This window comes from Heteronotia binoei, chromosome 15 (assembly GCF_032191835.1).
Source record: "Heteronotia binoei isolate CCM8104 ecotype False Entrance Well chromosome 15, APGP_CSIRO_Hbin_v1, whole genome shotgun sequence".
NCBI classification, from domain to species: domain Eukaryota; kingdom Metazoa; phylum Chordata; class Lepidosauria; order Squamata; family Gekkonidae; genus Heteronotia; species Heteronotia binoei.
In genome coordinates, this window is record NC_083237.1 from 62,387,271 (window position 1) to 62,409,288 (window position 22,018).

At 48.0% G+C, this 22,018-nt stretch overlaps 1 protein-coding gene across 1 annotated transcript in view; it reads right to left on the bottom strand.

The window, feature by feature from the left end:
* ZNF385C (zinc finger protein 385C) overlaps positions 1-3,289 on the bottom strand; it is a 321,307-nt gene extending 318,018 nt beyond the window's left edge. The window contains exon 1 of the mRNA XM_060256192.1: positions 3,149-3,289. The gene's annotated coding sequence lies outside the window, so the exon portion shown is untranslated. The remainder of the gene's footprint in view (positions 1-3,148) is intronic.
* Positions 3,290-22,018: the final 18,729 nt, after the last annotated feature.

A 22,018-nucleotide genomic window follows, 5' to 3' on the forward strand; every position in this document is an offset into this window, starting at 1 on the left:
CCCTTCTTGAAGGTGGCTATGCTTGTGGACGCCACCACCTCCTGTGGCAGTGAATTCCACATGTTAATCACCCTTTGGGTGAAGAAGTACTTCCTTTTATCCCGTTTTATCAGGGAACTTGGTAATCCTGTCCAAAGCAGTAATTTTCTCCAGGTGAACTGATCTCTGTCACCTGGAAACTTGTTGTAATCCCAGCTCTCCAGCCCTACCACCCGGAGGTTGGCAATGGTGGTGTTTACTCAGTATGTATTTCTGCTTGGTGTGTTGTAGAAGCAAGGGTAGCCAAGGAAGGGGTCAACTGGGTTCTTAAAAAAAAAAATGTGGGGAGAGGGAATCAACACAAGCAGATACTGTACATTTCCCCATATACTGTACATTTCCCAAGTCTTTTGCATCTCTTCTGCAGCAGCAAACTGGAAGTGGAAATGCATTCTTTTGTTGAACAAGTAAAAGACAAATTTAAGAAAAGGGAAATCTAATCAGGAAGCTCGATGCCAGAACGAAGCTGTGGCACCTCCCAATTATAGATGAAAGCTCCCAGGCCCCGCGAAGATGGGACTCGAGGTCTCCATTAATTATAAATAACTTATCTACACTTATCACCAAAGGGAAAATTCCGGATAAAGCTTTACATTGGGAAGAATGCTGACTGTATAAATATTTATGCAAGCAACAGCCTCGCGTATGCCATAGAGTGAGCCAGCAAGAGAGCTGTGAGTTTCGTCTTTGGAGGGGTTTTTTTTCCAGCCAATGTTTAATTTTGCTAAGTCAGAACTGCAGGAGCACGAAGCGTACAGAGCACCCAGTTCCTCTAGGACAACCAAATGCAGTAACTCCATGGTGTAGGGCGTGCTTTCTGTACATGTTCAAAGGCCTTAAACCTGTTCGCTGGCAAAAATTTAAAAATCTTTCTAACGAATGCATTATCATACCATGGGAGACTCTGGTTTCCATGCTTGGAAGAAATAGAATACTTTTAGTGAGCCCTGTGGTGCAGAGTGGTAAAGCTGCAGTACTGCAGTCCGAGCTCTCTGCTCACAACCTGAGTTCGATCCCAGCGGAAGCTGGATTCAGGAAGCTGGCTCAAGGTCGGCTCAGCCTTCTATCCTTCCGAGGTTGGTAAAATGAGTCCCTAGCTTACTGGGGGGGAAGTGTAGATGACTGGGAAAGGCAATGGCAAACCACCGTGTAAAAACTCTGCCATGAAAACGTCATGATGCAACATCACCCCAGAGTTGGAAAAAACTGGTGCTTGCACAGAGGACTATCTTTACCTCCATACCATACCAAACCTTTAATGGCATAATAGATTCAGATAAAAATACACAGAATATAAACATTTAAACATTGGAGATAAAATCAAAATGAAACCGAGCTTACAGATGCATTCAAACATGGTCAGAATTAAATTTAAGGATGTCAGCCAGAAATTTTGCCACAACCTCACTAACCACCCCCTCAGTATCACTCAATAAATAATAACAGGGTGGCAGAATAGACAAATCTGGAGAAAAAGAAAGCTTGCCAAATAAATCTTTACGGAGGTTATGGTAAAAAGAACAATCAAGCAATATATGCTGGATTGAGTCAGGAGTATTCGCTCCACAGGAGCAAAGTCTGTCGGCTAAAGGAACTTGCTGATATCTCCCTTGTAAAACTTTGGAGGGAAACGCGTTTAGTCTAGCCAGCATAAATGCCCTGCGATGACTGATAGATAACTGGGCATTTTGCCACAAAAAGCAAAAAGACCTAAGGAAGCTGGAGAGCAAATATAAGGGTCAGTTGGCCATAATTTCGTTTCCTCTGATTCCCACAGTCTCAGTTTAATACATCTGAAGATATATGACTCATCAGAGGTAGAAAAATCATCTACCTCTAACCCCAATTGATTGAGTTTAGACTTCTAGTGATTCCACGTGTATGAAAGACGCCTATTAATAATCACATCAGCCATTTCACTCCAGTTATACAGTGAACTTTGGGAGTATGGCATGGCTGAAATTCTCATAGGGTTAGCGATTCTAAGCAGGTCTACTCAGTTTATTCAGTGGACCTTACTCTCAGGCAGTTTGGTGTAGTGGTTAAGTGTGAAGATTCTTATCTGGGAGAACCAGGTTTGATTCCCCACTCCTCCGCTTGTGCCTGCTGATGTGACCTTGAGTTGGTCACAAGTTCTCACAGAGCTGTTCTCTCGGGAGCAGTTCTCTCAGAGCTCTCTCAGCCCCACCTACCACACAGGGTGTCTGTTGTGGGAAGGGAAAGGAGATTTGGAACCTGTTCTCAGACTCCTTTGGCTAGTGAAGGGTGGGGTATACATCCCATCTCTTCTCTTCTTAGGACCACAGCCACAGTGTTCCAAATGTGTGTGTCTGATGAATGCCTATAATAGAATAGTAAGATGTACATTATTCTCTCCCAGCAGTAATGAAGAAGAAGATATTGGATTTATATCCCGCCCTCCACTCCGAAGAGTCTCAGAGCGGCTCACAATCTCCTTTACCTTCCTCCCCCACAACAAACACCCTGTGAGGTGGGTGGGGCTGGAGAGGGCTCTCACAGCAGCTGCCCTTTCAAGAACAACCTCTGCCAGAGCTATGGCTGACCCAAGGCCATTTCAGCAGGTGCAAGTGGAGGAGTGGGGAATCAAACCCGGTTCTCCCAAATAAGAGTCTGCACACTTAACCACTACACCAAACTGGCTCTCCTAGATTGTTTCGTTCCCCAGTGCTTTCTGTTATAACTGCCCAAGATCTTTTCTGGGGCATATCAAGAAAGAACCACAGCTGTTATTGTTACTGAATACCTAGCTGCTGATTTGTCATAACCGACATTCAGGCCTAGAATGTTTACCACACCCTAAAGGAAAGGGAAAAAATAAAATAAAACTAGGAAAACTTAAAAAAAAATCACATCGGTTCTTTTGGTCAGTGTGTTATCAAGTCTACCAAGTAAAAGGCAAAACTTATAGAAAAAAATATAAACGTTATTTACAAGATAAGAGGGCCAGGGAAACACAAAATGGGATAAGAACCAAGTAAAACAAACATACTGTTCGCAGAGCAACACCAAAGAAAACCCTGAGGCAATTTGCCTGCTTCCCTACACTGGACTGTGTAGTCAGTTAGCTAATTACCTAAGCTCTACTCACCGACGCTTATGCTGTCAGGCCCGCAACATCAGAGAGACGTCTTCAAAGTCCCGTCCTCCATCAACCTTGTTGTGTTGGTATCTTCCTCTTGATGTCCTGAAGAAGACTCCTAGCTTCTGCCTTGAAGAAGTAGAAGCTCCTTCCTTTGTGGGCACCTAGCCTGATTTTATCTTGGCTAGCTGATCGGTTAGCCAATCGCCGACACAATCTAATCTAGAAGCTGTCCTCTAGCCTTGGCTTAGATGTTAACCCGTCAAGGCTAGATCCAAACAATCTGTGTCACTGGGAGCTGACTTCACAGGTGTGACAAATTAGTTTCCACCTTAATTGGTTGAGTGCCTACTGCCTTGACACAATGCTAGTGCAAATCCTGAAAAACTTACAAACACATATAGACATTGATTACACAAACACTTAAGCGTCTCTCAGTTTCTTGACAGGGCGGTTAAAGAGAAGTCTGTTCTCACAAACCTGTACGTAAAGAAAGGGATCCTACCGCACCTTGCAGCCATCAGGACCAAAGAGAAACCCAGCTTTGAGTTCAGAAATACCTGGAGATTTGAAGGGAGCACTGGGCAGGGGAGGTTTGGGGAGGGGAGAGAACTCAGTCCCATGCAGCCATTCCCTCCAGAGGAACCGATCTTGGTCAACTGGAGAGCAATTGGAATAATGGGATATCTCCAGGTGCCGCCAGGAGGTTGGCACCCCTAGCTCTGAAGCTCTTAGTCGGTTGTAAGGCAGCCTGCAAAGGAATGACAATTTCACTCTCCCTCACCTAAGAATGTGGAGCACTCAGACACACACCCTTCTAGAAGCTGGGTCATGCAGAAAGAAAGGAAATGTCATGTATTTATTCAAAAGCAAACATGTCTTTTTTTCTTTTTAAATGTCATATTTTTTCGACGTTCAGTTCTATACCTTAAATCTTATTGATGAATCAATAATGTCTAAACAACAACAAACACATACATTATTTCTTAGAATCATAGAACCATAGGGTTGGAAGGCACCTCCAGGGTCATCTAGTCCAACCCCCTGCACAATGCAGGAAACTCACGAACGCCTCCCCCCCTAAATTCACAGGATCTTCATTGCTGTCAGATGGCCATCTAGCCTCTGTTTAAAAACCTCCAAAGAAGGAGAGCCCACCAACTCCCAGGGAAGCCTGTTCCACTGAGGAACTGCTCTAACGGTCAGGAAGTTCCTCCTAATGTTGAGCTGGAAACCCTTTTAATATAATTTCAACCTGTTGGTTCTGGTCCTACCTTCTGGGGCCACAGAAAACAATTCTGCACCATCCTCTATATGAGAAGTACTTGAAGATGGTGATCGTATCATCTCTCAGCTGCCTCCTCTCCAGGCTAAACATGCCCAGCTCCTTCAACCTTTCCTCACAGGACTTGGTCTCCAGACCCCTCACCATCTTCGTCACCCTTCTCTGGACCCGTTCCAGCTTGTCTATATCCTTCTTAAAATGTGGTGCCCAAAACTGAACACAATACTCCAGGTGAGGTCTTACTAGAGCAGAGTAAAGTTATACCATTACTTCACGTGATCTGGATACTAGACTTCTGTGGATACAGCCCATTTAAGCAGATACAGTTATTTAAGCAGAGAAGAATTGTAGAAGACTGAAGAAGAAGACAGCAGATTTATACCCCATCCTTCTCTCTGAATCAGAGACTCAGAGCGGCTTACAATCTCCTATATCTTCTCCCCCCACAACAGACACCCTGTGAGGTAAGTGGGGCTGAGAGAGATCACCCAGAAGCTGCCCTTTCCAGGACAACTCTTGCGATAGCTATGGCTGACCCAAGACCATTCCAGCAGCTGTAAGTGGAGGAGTGGGGAATCAAACCCGGTTCTCCCAGATCAAAGTCCTCACACTTAACCACTACACCAAACTGGCTCTCGAACAATAGAATCAGAGTTGGAAGGGATCTCCAGGGTCATCTAGTCCAACCTCCTGCACAATGCAGGAAACTCACAAATGCCTCCCCCTAAATTCACAGGATCTTCATTGCTGTCAGATGGCCATCTAACCGCTGTTTAAAAACGTCCAAGGAAGGAGAGCCCACCACCTCCTGAAGAAGCCTACTGATTAAAACACGAGGAAGCTTACTGATGAAAACACTCTCACCTTGGGATGCCAGCCTCCAGGAGGGACCTGAAGATCCCCTAGAATTACAGCTTGTCTCCAGACTACAGAGATCAGTTCTCCTGGAGAAAACAGAAGCTTTGGAGGGTGGACTCTACGGCATTGTACCCCACTGAGTTTCCTGTCCTTCCCAGGGGTTTCCTGACCTCGATCTGGCAACCTTACCCCCATCTTCCACTGGTGGCCAAGGGAGAACATGAGGCAATTCTACTCCCACACCCCCATCTTTCTCTCCACCCATGGTGTCTCCAGAAAGCGTGGAGACCACCATGCTTGAGAACAGTTGGAAGAGAAGCAAACCCTATTCCAGCAGAAATGGAGCACACCTCAAGGACTTCATCCCCTTCAAAGGAGGGTTGCCATATTCCGGGGGCCGCAAATCCAGGCAACCTAATCACCATATTCTGCAGTCTGCTAATTGTGCCAATGTATGCGCCCCGTGGCGCAAAGTGGCAAGCTGCAGTACTGCTGTTCAAGCTCTCTGCTCACAACCTGAGTTCAATCCTGGCGGAAGCTGGGTTCAAGTAGCTGGCTCGAGGTTGACTCAAGCCTTCCATCCTTCCCAGCTTGCTGGGGGGAAAGTGTAGATGACTGGGGAAGGTAATGGCAAACTACCCCATAAAATGTCTGCCGTGAAAATGTCGTGATGTGACGTCACCCCAGAGTCAGAAACTACCGGTGCTTGCACAGGGGACTACTTTTACCTTTTTAAAATTGTGCAAATCAAGCTCATTAATGGTTGTGCTATCTTCCAGTTGTTTTGTGTCTTCTCCTGTTAATCACCAGAGCAAAAAATAATAGAAATCATCCCTTTCTCTGATCTTTTCTGGGGCTCTTTCCACTTTTGCAAGACTTCTCCTTTTTACAAGCAGAGACAACAGCCAGCAGGAAAACCCACTGTGGACGAATTCTCTCTCTCTCTCTCTGGCACCTTTTTTACTCCCTCAGCAAGAAAGCTGTTATCAGAAAGACGCAGAGCAAAGAGGCTCGAGCTTAACGCCTCTCCTTGATACAATCGATAACGCCAGAAGACTTCATTACCGCTGACCTCCATCCCTCCGCTTTCCAAACCAATTCCAATCCTGCATGCTGCTTGTGGACTACGAAACAGGCAAACCCACTTGGAGCTCAGCAATTCTTTCTTTGGACATTGCCTCCTTTCAGATTTCTGCAACTTAAAAAAAAAAAAAAATCAGCTTCACGCAGATGCCTATTAGAGGATGTTTACAAGGGATTGAAGGGATCCCACACGCAGGGGTCGTTTTGTAGAAAAAGAGGTGCCGGAGCTCCCGAGTGCAACTCATTTAAATAACTCATTTGCATATGCCACACACCCCTGACATCACCAGAAGGTGTACTTCATTAGAACAGCTCAGCATCTACCTTAAAATGCTTCTCGAATTATAATTTCATAGTAAAACCTTACTCCCGTCCAATACTCCCTCTGAGCCAGGGGTGTCAAACGGGCGGCCCAGGGGCCAAATCAAGCCCCTGGAGGGCTCCTATCAGGCCCCTGAGCAACTGGCTCTTGTCTGCCTCCTTCTCTCTCTCTCTTGTTTCTTTCTGCATAACAGCTTGCTTTGCAAGGCTTGCTCAATCACACAGGAGCTACAGAGCAAAACCTCAATTTTCTCCATTGATTGAGGATCTGGGGAGGGAAAGAGCCAGAGATTCCTTCGACCAGTTCCCTGGAACCCATGGGGGAAATACAATGAAAGCACCTTTAAGACCAACAAGCGGTAATGTTTTATTTTTAGGCTTTTAAAAAAAATGTAGTTGTGTTTGTCTGTGACGTTTAAAAGTTCATCTCTCTGCTAGCTAATCTTAAAGAGGTAAACACATGGCCCGGTCCAACAAGGTCTCATTTATGTCAGATCCAGACCTCATAACTAATGAGTTTGACACCCCAGCTCTAAGTTGTGAAGTCTCGTGAGCAAAAACTCTGCTTTGTGAGCTACAGGCATTAAAGTTGTGAGCTACTGCATAACTCTCTGCTCACAACCTGAGTTTGATCCCGGTGGAAACTGGGTTCAGGAAACTGGCTCAAGGTTGACTCAGCCTGCCATCATTCCGAGGTCGGTAAAATGAGTCCCCAGCTTGCTGGGGGGGAAGTGTAGATGACTGGGGAAGGCAATGGCAAACCACCCCATAAAAAGTCTGCCATGAAAACATCGTGATGTGACGTCACCCCAAAGTTGGAAACGACTGGTGCTTGCACCTTTACCTTTTTACTGCATAAATTAGTTTGCTCTGGGGTCATCTTTCCTGAGCTAAGACAAAAATGTGTGAGCCAGAGGCTAAAAAAATGAGCTAGCTAGCTCACAGCAACTCAGGTCAGTATGCTCCTGTCATACTGTCAAAATTACTTTCTATGTGGCCACAGTGACATATTGAAGATCTGTCCACTTTACATGTTTTGGTTATTTCCCCATTTTTCATGTGGAAAAATATTAGAAAGTTGGTCAAATCTTTCAGAAAATTTTTCACGGGGGGGTTGAACAATGGAGCCCAGAAGCAAGGTTGGGGGTTTTTTTTGGAGGGGGGGGAGTAAGAAAGATAGAGCACCTTATTTAGAGGTTCTGGAGTGCCGCTCCTGTGAGCTCCTGCCCCAAACGAGGTCTGCCTGCTATTATTTGCCTCCATTTCATGCTGCCCATTCAGTTTTTATGAAAGGGACAAGACAGCACCCCCCCCCCCAAAAAAAAAAAAAGTTGCTGGCAACCCCAGATCTGAGTTTACAGAGGTAGCCACGAGTCTTTGGAGACAGATATGGAGAACTGGGGTAAAGTACAGGAATAAAACCTCCACATGCAAGCTTTGCTTCTGGGCAAGTTTCCTTAAAGGAGCATCAGTTCCACAATTTTTATTTTACAAACTCATCTGTGTGAAGTACTGGCTACATGCAGAGAAAACATAAGGACCAATTTCGCACTCGGCTTGTTCTGGGTGCAGAGCCCTTTTCCTCCCAGGGCTTCTCTCCGTTTTCGCGCAAGCTGCCCCAAAGCTGCAAGTTGGCGCCGCTATTCCACAGCAAGCGAGATCCTCTGACAAGCGGTTTCTCCTTGCTGTGGAAAAGCAGCGTGCCAACTCACAGCCCTGGGGGCAAAAGGGCTCTCGACCCAGAACAAGCCCTACTGTGAAATCAGTCAAGGTCTCAACTACGCTGGAGACCAGGGCTTCTTTTTTTTTTTGAGCAGGAACGCAAAGGAACACAGTTATGGCTGGCTTGGTGTCAAGGGGTGTGGCCTAATACTCAAATGAGTTCCTGCTGGGCTTTTGTGAAAAAGAAGAAGAAGATATTGGATTTATATCCCACCCTCCACTCCGAAGAGTCTCAGAGCGGCTCACAATCTCCTTTCCCTTCCTCCCCCACAACAGACACCCTGTGAGGGTGGTGGGGCTGAGAGAGCTCTCACAGCAACTATGGCTGACCCAAGGCCATGCTAGCAGGTGCAAGTGGAGGAGTGGGGAATCAAACCCGGTTCTCCCAGATAAGAGTCCGCACACTTAACCACTACACCAAACTGGCTCTCCTTTTGCTATGAAAAAGCCCTATGCCAAACAATGGTGATGCCAGGGGGTGTGGCCTAATATGCAAATGAGTTTCGTCCAGGCTTTTTCTACAAAAAAAAACCCTGCTGGAGACAAAAGTTTGAGGTTAGAAGGATAATTAGAGAGAAGAGCAGCTGCTTACAGACAACCCAGCCTGGAGGGCAAAGGGTTTCTGGCAGCCACCAAGCTAGAAGACTTAGGCCAGAGGGAAACAGAAAGAATGCCTGCCTTAAAGGTACAGTAACGCTATTCCCAGAACAATTATGTACACCACAATCCTCAAGTCGGGTTGCCAGTTTCAGGCTGGGAAACATCTGGAGATTTTGGGGCAGGAAGGCAGAATTTGGAGAGGGGAGGGACTTCAATGGGGTATGATGTCACAGAATCTACCTTCCAAAGTGGTGATTTCCTGGGTTTTGCGGGGTATCCAAAGAAGTGAGCGGTGACTCAGGACAGCCTCTCCCTTGCCACAAATTTTGTTAGTCTTTCAGGTGCTCCTGAATTCTTGCTCTTTTCTACTGCTGCAGACAGACAAATGTGGTCAACCATTTTTTTCCAGGTGAACAGATCCGTCACCTGGAGATCAGTTGGACTCCCAGGAGATCTCCAGCCACCACCTGGAGGTTAGCAACCCGATCCACAAGTAATTTGCTAAAGTAAATGAGATAAGAGGTTAAATTGGGGAGGGGGCCATACCTACGGAAGGCAGTAGCTATTTGGTACAGAAGAAGAAGATCACGATGATTATCATATTGGATTTACAGTATATCTTGCCTTATACCCTGAATCTCCGAGCAGTCACAATCTCCTTTACCTCCCCTCCCACAACAGAAACCTTGTGAGGTGGGTGGGGCTGAGAGAGCTCTCCCAGCAGCTGCCCTTTCAAAGACAACTCCTGCGAGAGCTCTGGCTGACCCGAGGCCATTCCAGCAACTGCAAGTGGAGGAGTGGGGAATCAAACCCGGTTCTCCCAGATAAGAGAGCTATGGCTGAGCCAAGGCCATTCCAGCAGCTGCAAGTGGAGGAGTGGGGAATCAAACCCGGTTCTCTCAGATAAGAGTCCGCGCACTTCACCACTACGCCAAACAGGCTCTCTATTAGAGCTATGGCTGACCCAAGGCCATTCCAGCAACTGCAAGTGGAGGAGTGGGGAATCAAACCCGGTTCTCCCAGATAAGAGTCCGCGCACTTAACCATTACACCAAACTTGCTCTCTATTAGAGCTATGGCTGACCCAAGGCCATTCCAGCAACTGCAAGTGGAAGAGTGGGGAATCAAACCCGGTTCTCCCCTATAAGAGTCCGCGCACTTAACCACTACACCAAACTCTGCGTATCCTCAGAGGCACTCTGTTATTGCTATTTCTGTTACAGTCTGCCGAAGGGGTAATGCGATTCCCTGACAAACCCCCAGCAAACATTAAGTCCTGCATGCGGGATGGGACACACTGAATAAAGTTAAGGTCACAGAGGGGTGGCGAAGCTGGATTCTATCCGTCTGTGCTTGGCGGGGTGGGGGGGGCTCTGGTTGATTGGCGCCATCAGCTCCGCTTAGCTGCTGCAGTGGGGTCACCTTTGGTAGGCGGCTGCTGCTGCGTCCCCCGTGCTTGGGTGCCTGAGAACAGTATCTCATTTCTCCCTCAATTAGCTCCTGATTAGCGCCATCCCTTGGCCTAGGGCCAGACTCCATTTCACGCACCATTAATAATTCATTGGTCAGATTGCAGGAATCCAGGGGAGAGAAGGGAGCTGGTGAGGAAGGCGCTCAAAGGATACAATGCAGGAGAAAGGAGTGTGTGTGTGGGGGGGTGCAGGTTAGGGGTAAGGGATGGGTCAGCTCCCATCACTAAATATGCTGTTTCCAGTTTGTGAAAGCCAGAGAAAAGGGGGGGGGGTTAGAGAGCGGCTGTGACCCTCTTAAGGGCATGGAGGGAAAAGAAGAGTTGTTTTTCATGCCCCGCTTTTCTCTACCTTAAAGCAGCCCCCTGACACGGAGTGTTCAAGCTGCAACACGGCAGTCCGAGCTCTCTGCTCACGACCTGAGTTCGATCCCAGCAGAAGCTGGGCTCAGGTAGCTGGCACAAGGTTGACTCAGCCTTCCATCCTTCCGAGGTCGGTCAAATGAGTCCTCACTTGCTGGAGGGAAAGCGTAGCTGACTGGGGAAGGCGATGGCAAACCATCCTGTAAAAAGTCTGCCATGAAAACATCGTGATGCAACGTCATCCCTGTGAGGTAGGTGGGGCTGAGAGAGCTCTGAGTGAACTGTGACTGACCCAAGGTCGCCAGCTGGCTGCATGTGGAGGAGGGGAGAATCAAACCTAGTGCTCTAGATTTCAGCCTACTATTAACCACTACACCACATGGAGGGCATCTGTGGCAGAAAGGGAAGGGAAGGCCACAAATTTACATTCAGCCACCACAGGACAGTTGAGGTTTTCAGTTAGCCAGGGTTTTTTTGGTAGCAGGAGCTCCTTTGCCTATTAGGCCACACACCCCTTACAGGGCCTACTGGAAGCTCCAGGGGGACTGGTTACATCAGGGGTGTGCGGCCTAATAGGCAAAGGAGCTCCTGCTACAAAAAAAAAAAAAAGCCCCGCTGTTAGCAAATATATACCGTGGTGGGGAGAAGCGCCCTCAAATCACAACCAACTTGTGACTCCATAGCAGTGGTGGATTGGGTCCAAAAATATTGGTTGCCAGGAGACCAAGACCCTCCCTACAATCAAAAGGCCAGCAAACCATATAAGAAGTGGAGAAAGGGTGGCGCGAGCTTCTCCAGGGGTTAATGAGGGCTGCTGGGGGCGTGGCAAAGCCCCTGGTGGCTGGCTGGCTGCCTGCCGGCTCTCCTAATCCAGGGATTGTTATGCAGCTGCACCTACTATTCAATGGACAAGGTAGGTGGGGAGGAAGAGGGGGAACCCTCAGAAAGGTTCAGGAGCTGTGCTCCTGTGAACTCCTGCTTAATCTGAGGCCTGCCAAGGGGTAAAAGGATGACTAAAGGATGATAGGGAAATGGCAAAGAAGTAGAACCCATTTTTTGCCTCTCTTCACTCCAGAAGATGGGAGGTACTTGCCCACTACAGAAATGTTGGAGGTGATGAGAAAGGGGGCCTGTGATGGATGGACAAATTAAAAACTGACAAATTACCAGGCCTAGATGGCATACATCCTAGAGTTCTGAAAGAACTCCAATGTGAATGTGTGGATTTCCTGACAAAAATATGCAATCTTTCGCTAAAATCTGCCCCCATTCCCGAGGACTGCCCCCATTCCCAAGGACTGTAACTTCCATCTTTTAAAAGGGTTCCAGAGGAGGTCCGACAAATTACAGGCTGGTCAGTCTAATGTTGCTACTGGGTAAGTTGGAGGAATCTGTTATTAAAGATAGAATTAGTAGGCACATTGATAAATTAAAAACCGGAGAGAGCTATATCAACTAAAAACTATATCAGTTTGTATGTGAGAGCCAATTTAGTGTAGTGATTAAGTGTGTGGACTCTTATCTGGGAGAATCGGGTTTGATTCCCCACTCCTCCACTTGCACCTGCTGGAATGGCTTTGGGTCAGCCATAGCTCTGGCAGAGGTTGTCCTTGAAAGGGCAGCTGCTGTGAGAGCCCTCTCCAGCCCCACCCACCTAACAGGGTGTCTGTTGTGGGGGAGGAAGGTAAAGGAGATTGTGAGCCGCTCTGAGACTCTTCGGAGTGGAGGGCGGGATATAAATCCAATATCTTCATCTACCTCACAGGGTGTCTGTTGTGGGGGAGGAAGGGAAAGGAGATTGTGAGCCGCTCTGAGACTCTTCGGAGTGGAGGGCAGGATATAAATCCAATATCTTCTTCTTCTTCTTCTTCCTGTGAGGTGGGTGGGGCCGAGAGAGCTCTCACAGCAACTGCTCTTTCAAAGACAACCTCTGCCAGAGCTATGCTGACTCAAGGCCATCCCAGCAGCTGCAAGTGGAGGAGTGGAGAATCAAACCTGGTTTTCTGCGTACTTAACCGCGCACTTAACCCTCACACCAAACTAATAGAAATAAAGTGCACAATTGTATCATCCAGAAATCATTCCCCCCGGTCTGGTTGGGGACCACTGCCCTAAGGGGTAAAGCTGTGCTGTGTGTCTGGCAGGCTACGGCCTGCTTCCACACCTCTCTCTCTTGATCGGGCAGCTGCATAGCTCTGTGGTCTGAGGTGAAAATCAGTTTACAGACACTGCAGATAGCTGAACAACACCCAGCCCAAGCCCCTGGACCTGTGTAATAACACTGCTACTACTGCTGCTGGGAAGGAGATAGGGTTGCCAACTCCACATTGGGAAATTCCTGGAGATTGCAGGGGTGGAGCCTGGAGAAGGTGGGGTTTGAAGAGCGAGGGGTCCTCAGACAGGTACAATGCCATAGACTCCACCCTCTGAACCAGCCATTTCCTCTTGGGGAATCATTGTTGTCAAACACCAGATGAGGGCTGGAGATCACTCAGAATTCAGTATTATAACTGGATTAAAGGTATCAAAGATTTCAGGTTTTCACAGCTGGTAACATCATTAGGGTTTGTAGAATCTTTCGGGCTCAAGTGCCGTGTTCTACTGGAGAAAGTTTTCCTTCCAGACGTTTCGTTCTCAGCTGCGGAGAACATCCTCAGTGGCATTGCAGCCGGAGCAGGCGCTCAGACCTTCTTGGCTGCTGTGCATTGAGTGGGGACTTTCTCCAGTAGAACATGGCACTTGATCCCGAAAGATTCTACAAACCCTAAGGATTAAAGGTAGTTAAATACCGTAGCCAAGCACAGGTTTCCAACTAGTTATTAATAAAGGAAGCTAGTGAAAGTACATCATCCTTATTATTTGGTTAGCAAAGGACATTTTGTAACCAGCCGTAGACGCCCACACCTTGGAAACAGATTGCCAGTTTTGCATCTAACTTTGCAGGTGATCATGAAGAAAAAAAACAAAACGGACTTTACCTTTTTAATGTAAAAGGGGGTGGGTGGAATAATCAACTGTCATGCTTTTCATCATCCTGAATCACTTGACCTCCCTATTTAGCAGAAAGACTTTTTTTTTTATATGCAGGTCTCCGGAGAGGTTGGTAGAGATGTGCTAAATAAATAATTGTGTGTTATGTGCCGTTAAGTCCTTTCCAGTTTATGGCAAACCCTGTGAATTAACCGCCTCGCTTAGGTCTTGTGAACTAAGGGCTGAGGTTTCCTTTGAATCATTCCATTTCATGTCGAATCTTTTCCTCAGGGGTTTTTTTTTTGTGTAAAAAAAAAAAAGTTGGCGGAACTCATTAGCATAGCTCGTTAGCATATGCCTACGCCAGCCAAAAGCTATCCGGTGCAAGAAAAGAGAGCCCCGGGCGAGAGAGGCCTGCTTGGACTGGCTAGAGATCCAGCCAGCCCAAGCAGGCCTTGCTCACTGGGGGCTCTCCTGGGCCTCCCACCCCCCTCAGTCAAAAAGCCAGCAAGCCACCCACCCCCAAAATCACATAAGGAGTGGAGAAAGGGTGGTGCTGGCTTCTCCAGGGGTTTATGAGGGCTGCTGGGGGTGTGGCAAAGCCCCTGCTGGCTGGCTGGCTGCCCGCTCTCCTAATCCAGGGATTGTTATGCAGCTGCACCTGCTATTCAATGGACAAGGTAGTTGGGGAGGAAGAGGGGGAACCAAGGTTTTTTGGTAGAAAAAGCCCAACAGGAACTCATTTGCATATTAGGCCATACCCCCTGCCACCAAGCACACAGAGAGGCAGTATCATCAGCTTTTATGTGGTACTGAAAGGCTTGGGATGTGGTGAGGTTGCCTCAGGGATGGCATGTATAGAGAAGACACAGCTCCCTCAGGGATGCTGAAGGAGAGTGAAAGAACAGAGGAAGAGCTTCCCCCTGTGGAAATGTAGGATGAGAGAGTGCCAAGATACAAAGATGCAGAGATGAAAACTTAAGGCGTAAAGGAAGTTGAGCAGGACACAAGATGAGTGTTGGTAAGGTTACCAATCCCGAGGTAGGGGAAGGGGATCCCCCAGTTTAGAAGCCGCCCCCCTGCTCCAGGGTCATCAGAAAGCAGGGGGGAGGATGTCTGCTGAGCACTCCATTATACTCAATAGAGACTGATTCCCATAAGGCATAATGGATATTTGATCTATGGGTATCTGAGGCTTGGGGGGGGGGCTGTTTTTTGAGGTAGAGGCACCATATTTTTAGGACAGCATCTGGTGCCTCTCCTCAAAACATTCCACAACTTTCAAAAAAGGTTGGACCAGGGGGTCCAATTCTGTGAGCCCAAAAGAAGGTGCCCCTATCTACTTCATTATTTCCAAATGGAGGGAAAGCATTTAAAAGGAGCGTGGTCCCTTTAAATGTGATGGCCAGAACTCCAATCATGCTTCTCATATCCTTGCTCCTGGCTCCACCCCCAAAGTCTCCTGGCTCCACCCCCAAAGTCCCTAGTTATTTCTTGAGTCGGATATGGCAACCGTAAGTGCTGGCTGGGGCCATCGGCTCTGGGTTGGAAAATACGTGAAGATTTTGGGGGGTGGAGCCTGGGGAGGGCGGGGTTTGAAGAGGAGAGAGACTTCAATGGGATGTTATGCCATAATGCAGGGTTGCTTAATGTAAGAGCCACATAGGATAAATATCAGATGTCTGAGAGCTGCAAGACATGAATGTTAGGTGTTTGAGAGCCGCAAGGGAGGGAGGGAGGGAGGGAGGGAGAGAGAGAGAGAGAGAGAGAGAGAGAGAAAGAAAGAAAAAAAGAAAGAAAGAAAGAAAGAAAGAAAGAAAGAAAGAAAGAAAGAAAGAAAGAAGGAGGGAGGGAGGGAAAGAGGGAAAGAGAGAAAGAGAGAGAGAGAAAGAAAGAAAGAAAGAAAGAAAGAAAGAAAGAAAGAAAGAAAGAGGGAGAGAGAGAGAAAGAGAGAAAGAAAGAAAGAAAGAAAGAAAGAAAGAAAGAAAGAAAGAAAGAAAGAAAGAAAGAGGGAGGGAGGGAGGGAAAGAGGGAAAGAGAGAAAGAGAGAGAGAGAAAGAAAGAAAGAAAGAAAGAAAGAAAGAGGGAGAGAGAGAGAAAGAGAGAAAGAAAGAAAGAAAGAAAGAAAGAAAGAAAGAAAGAAAGAAAGAAAGAGGGAGGGAGGGAGGGAGGGAAAGAAAGAAAGAAAGAAAGAAAGAAAGAAAGAGGGAAAGAGAGAGAGAGAGAGAGAGAAAGAAAGAAAGAAAGGGAGAAAGGAAGAAAGGGAGAAAGAGAGAAAGAGAGAAAGAAAGAGAAAAAAGAAAGAAAGAAAGAAAGAAAGAAAGAAGAGAAAGAGAGAAAGAGAGAAAGAAAGAAAGAAAGAAAGAAAGAAAGAAAGAAAGAAAGAAAGAAAGAAAGAAAGAAAGAAAGAAAGAAAGAAAGAAAGAGGTAGGGAGGTGAATAGATGGGGAGAGAGAGAAAGATGAAAAAAAAGCAACTTTAAATGCATTCCCCAAGCTGCTGGCTGGCTGGCTTGGGGAAGTGATTTAAAGAGACAAATGCCTTCTCCAAACTAGCCGACGGGGTGGTGGGGGCTTCAAGATCCGCACAATATGTGTAAAAGAGCCACATGTGGCTCCTGAGCCACAGTTTGGCCACCCTGCCATAGAGTCAACCTTCCAAAGCAGCCATTTTCTCCAGGGGAACTGATCTCTGTTGTCTGAAAACCAGTTGTAATTCTGAAAGATCTCCAGCCACTACCTGGAGATTGCAACCTCAGCCCCCGGCACCTGTGATTTCTAAAAAGAGAGCCCGGCTCAATCTTTATGACCTATGAAATGGAAATTAAAGAAGGTTGAGCAAAACATATTGGCTTTGCAGCACCTCTGCGCAGGGAAGAAAATAATTTTATGTTCAAGGGACACAGACAGCAAATCCCTCAGGGCAAGCAGTGCCCTTTCAAAGAACATTTCTACTTTACAAGCAAACATCTATTTAATGGTCATAGTTCTTATTTTTAAAAACTCAGGGACTAGAGTTTTCTGAATAACAAGCACTATCTAAGAAATAATACCCGGCATCTTCACAATACAATCACAACAATCAAGGAAGTTTGGGGGAGAAAGCACAAAATATTAAAGATGGTACACTTGAGACCTTGTTACCTGTGGAGACACATCTTTTCTCCTTGTGCCATCTTTGTCAAACAGGTATTGCAGGTTTTTGAAGTACTACAAAAGATTATGAAAGTTTTGCACCAAGACCAATGATACCTGCCAGGGCTTTTTTTCTAGAAAAAAGAGGGTCCAGAACTCTCAAGAGGGAAATGGAGAAGAAGACTGCAGATTTATACCCCGCCCTTCTCTCTGAATCAGAGTCTCAGAGCGGCTCACAATCTCCTTTCCCTTCCTTCCCCACAACAGACACCCTGTGAAGTAGATGAAGATACTGGATTTATATCCCGCCCTCCATTCTGAAGAGTCTCAGAGCAGATCACAATCGCCTTTACCTTCCTCCCCCACAACAGACACCCTGTGAGGTAGATGAAGATATTGGATTCATATCCCGCCCTCCACTCCGAAGAGTCTCAGAGCAGCTCACAATCTCCTTTCCCTTCCTCCCCCACAACAGACACCCTGTGAGGTAGATGAAGATATTGGATTTATTTCCCGCCCTCCACTCCGAAGAGTCTCAGAGCAGCTTACAATCTCCTTTCCCTTCCCCCCCCCCACAACAGACACCCTGTGAGGTAGATGAAGATATTGGATTTATATCCCGCCCTCCACTCCGAAGAGTCTCAGAGCGGCTCACAATCTCCTCTACCTTCCTCCCCCACAACAGACACCCTGTGAGGTAGATGAAGATATTGGATTTATATCCCGCCCTCCACTCCGAAGATTCACAGAGCGGCTCACAATCTCTTTACCTCCCCCCCCCCACAACAGACACCCTGTGAGGTAGATGAAGATATTGGATTTATATCCCGCCCTCCACTCCGAAGAGTCTCAGAGCAGCTTACAATCTCCTTTATCTTCTTCCCTCACAACAGACACCCTGTGAGGTGGGTGGGGCTGAGAGGGCTCTCACAGCAGCTGCCCTTTCAAGGACAACTCCTGCAATAGCTATGGCTGACCCAAGGCCATTCCAGCAGCTGCAAGGGGAGGAGTGGGGAATCAAACCCAGTTCTTCCAGATAAGAGTTCGCACACTTAACCACTACACCAAACCGGAGAAACCCTCATGAACTTTTAAACATTTTTTGAGAATGTTGTTTCCACAAAGTGGTTCCGGGACTCCGTTCCACCGGGTTCCCCCAGGAAAAAAGTCTTGCCTGCATCCTTCCCGTTTTTTACTCAATGGAAGGGGGGGGGGAATCATCTGAGTCTCCAGATCAATCAGCCTCTAGGTGTAGAACAGATGTGTTTTACTGTACTCTGTCTCTGTCTGTGAAACACACATGTGCGAGAGAGAGAGAGAAGAACTGCCAATCAGTCTGCTCCGACCTATTCCAGATCCTCTCTTGCTGAGTAGCAGCTGCTTTGAGCCGTTTGTTTGCAAAACAAATATTTATTATTAGAACATCTGGAAAGTAGATTTGCATGCAGGAACCCCCTTTCCCTCCTTCTCTCTCCACTTTCACAGCCAGGAGGGGAAGAAAAGGAACATAACAGTCATTCCCCGTTGCACTGATGGATCCGTCCCCTGGTTGACATAATCCCTTGGCTTTTTCCCCTCTTATGTAACCTTTTCACGCAAGCTAAATTGCTCTGCAGTACCAAGCGGCACTATACATAACATAGATTCCTGTGTTCGTTTTTAGAGGAACAGACTGCCCTATCCCAACAATGCCAGGCAGGAGACAGTTATTTATTCAAAAGCACAACCTTCCCAGATCCAGTGAGCTCTTCTTGGTAGGGTTTGATGGTTGGGGCTGGGAGAGTCTTGATTCCTTCAAAGCAAGGACTAGGGTTGCCAAGTCCAATTCAAGAAAATATCTGGGGACTTTGGAGGTGGAGCCAGGAGACTTTGGGGGTGGAGTCAGGAGCAAGGTTGTGACAAGCATCATTGAACTCCAAAGGGAGTTCTGGCCATCACATTTAAAGGGACATGCACGTCTTTTAAATGCCTTCCCTCCATTTGGAAATAATGGAGAGTGGCACCTTTTGAGGCTCATAGAATTGGACCCCCTGGTCCAACCTTTTTGAAACCTGGAGGGCGTTTGAGGAGGGGCATCAGATGCTATGCTGCAAATTTGGTGCCTCTAGCTCAAAAAACAGCCCCCCCCCCCGAGTCTTCTTCAAACCCGGTTCTCCAGATAAGAGAGCTTGGCTGACCCAAGGCCATTCCAGCAGCTGCAAGTGGAGGAGTGGGGAATCCAACCCGGTTCTCCCAGATAAGAGAGCTCTGGCTGACCCAAGGCCATTCCAGCAGCTGCAAGTGGAGGAGTGGGAAATCAAACCCGATCTCCCAGATAAGAGAGCGATGGCTGACCCAAGGCCATTCCAGCAGGTGCAAGTGGAGGAGTGGGGAATCCAAACTCGGTTCTCCCAGATAAGAGAGCTCTGTCTGACCCAAGGCCATTCCAGCAGATGCAAGTGGAGGAGTGGGGAATCCAACCTGGTTCTCCCAGAAAGAGCGCTCTGGCTGACCCAAGGCCATTCCAGCAGGTGCAAGTGGAGAAGTGGGGAATCTAACCAGGTTCTCCCAGATAAGAGAGCTCTGGCTGACCCAAGGCCATTCCAGCAGGTGCAAGTGGAGGAGTGGGAATCAAACCCGATTCCCCAGATAAGAGTCCACACACTTAACACCACACCAAACCGTACACTTAACCATTACACCAAAGAAGCAAGCAAGTTTGTCAAAAGTGGCATTCTGGTGGTGGAAGCCCCATTTGCAGCATCCAGCGCCTCTATAACTACCTCTGATTTTAATAACATTTTGGTATTTTTTGAATTTTGTGTGCATTTGAGTGTGCGCACCTGGAAGTCATGCCGACCTCTGGTGACTGACCCCTACTGGGGGCACAGAGCTTATTCAGAGAGGTAGTTGAATAAAGTCTGCCCCTGCCTCCCAGCACTGGTATTTCAAGGAGGTCCCCCATCCAAGTACTTGCCAGAGTTGGCCCTGCTTAGCTTCTGAGATCTGCCTGGCTCTCCAGGTCAGGTGTCACATTCTCAGGGTTCAGGCAGGCTGCAGTCCAAAGCCAGTCCAAGGTCAAAGTCCAGGAAATCAAGCAGGAGCCAAGTCACCAATGCAGAATCACAAACCGGAATCAGAAGTCAAGGTCCCAAAAGCCAAAAGGTCCAGGGTGCCAGGAAATCAAGCAGGTCAGGATCAGGAAGGAGCGTGGATGCAAGCCAGAGAATAGACTTGTTGCTTCCACAAGGTTACCAGGTCCTGGTGGGAGCTATATGGGAGTCTCAATCAGCCTGCTCCCTAGGTGGCAGTGATTCTACTAGAACTCAGGGCTGAGAGATGTGACGCATAGGCATGCCTCATGTCTTCGCTCTGAAAGTTCTTTCCGGAGCCTGCTTCGAACTCTTGAGATGGGAGGAGGAGAGCTTGGAGGAGATTGATCGTCAACAGCTGACAATGGTGCCTGGAAAGAGTAAATGATTGATGGGCTAACTGCTGGTTGTTCAGCTGAGGAACTGGCTGGCAACTCTTCCAGGTCTGTTAACCCTTCCAGCTCCTCGTCAGGGCTCACGACACCAGAGATGCTACCTCTAAATTGTTGAAAGGAAAGGAGCCACAGCTGCCTGTGAATTGGAGGGGGGGAGTGAAGGCAAAGGCTGAAGTGCACAAATACTCTCCATTCCACCACCGTGATTTGTCCCACTGCCAGGGCCATAGCTAGGATTTTATGTTTGGTGGGCCCACAGCAGAATTTGTTTGGGTGGGGGCACCCAGTTTGGCAGCCCAGCACTGTAAGTTGCCTTGAGTCCAAATGCTAACCCCCCTTCGCCTTGGCAATCACAGCAGCTCTGCTCTCCACACCCCTTTCTTATGCGCCCCTCTCTCAGAAAGACAGAGACCTCTTGACTCTCCCTCCCCCCTTTGCTCTGCAAGGTGTGTTAGGGAGAGAAAAAAGCAAAAAGACCAGCAGCAAAGCTACGGCTTCTTCAGAGTGGCAGTGAGCAAAGGGGACAGATTGGGGGCCCTCCAATGGAGGGGTCATATAGTTGGAGGGGTGGTGGGTGGGTTTGAAAGGATGGACCTGGCCTAGGGTTACCAAGTCCAATTCAAGAAATATCTGGGGACTTTGGGGGTGGAGCCAGGAGCAAGGGTGCGACGAGCATAATTGAACTCCAAAGGGAGTTCTGGCCATCACATATAAAAGGGACGGCACACCTTTTCAATGCCTTCCTTCCATTGGAAATAATGAAGGATAGGGGCACCTTCTTTTGGGGCTTCATAGAATTGGACCCCCTGGTCCAATCTTTTGAAACTTGGGGGGTATTTTGGGGAGAGGCACTGGATGCTGTACTGAAAATTTGGTGCCTCTACCCAAAAAACAGCCCCCCCCCAGAGCCCCAGATACCCGCAGATCAATTCTCCATTATTTTCTATGGGAATAAATCTCCATAGGGAATTACAGAGTTCCCAGCAGACATTTCCCTCCCCTCCGCCCCCCGCTTTCTGATGATCCTGAAGCGGGGGGAGGGCCTCCAATCCGGGGGATCCCCTGTCCCCACCTGGGGATTGGCAACCCTCCCCCTCAGGCCCCACCGTAGCGACGGGCCTGCCCCCTGCCCTCCAAGCGCCCCGTCTCTGCCCGTCCCAGTCCAAAAGCAGCGAAGACTTGGGTGTTGCCCGCCCGAAGGAGGGTTTTGAAGAGCCGCATGCTGCAGCCGCCGTACCAGTCAGCTCCCCAATCCCATCGCCGCCTCTCTGATTGCTTCATGCCACCAGCCACTTAACGCCATGGCAACTCCACTGGGCAAGGGTGGGGGCTGAAGCCGCAGCACACAACGGAGAATTCTCAGCTGCACTCGAGTGCCGAGTTCAGCCAGCTGAGATCTGCCAAATATTGGTGGAAATGAAGTGGGAAGGGAAAGTGATTGTGGCGGGGCGGGGGGCCGGGTTTCTGCACCAGCAATCACTCTGAAGAGCCGCAATCAAGCTCGTGGGGTGCCGGCAGTTGCCAAGAGGGGCATGGGGAGCTACTAGGACCACCAGGGCCCACACAGCAGGGATGCCAACAGGGGCACAGCCAGGATTTTTTGATGATG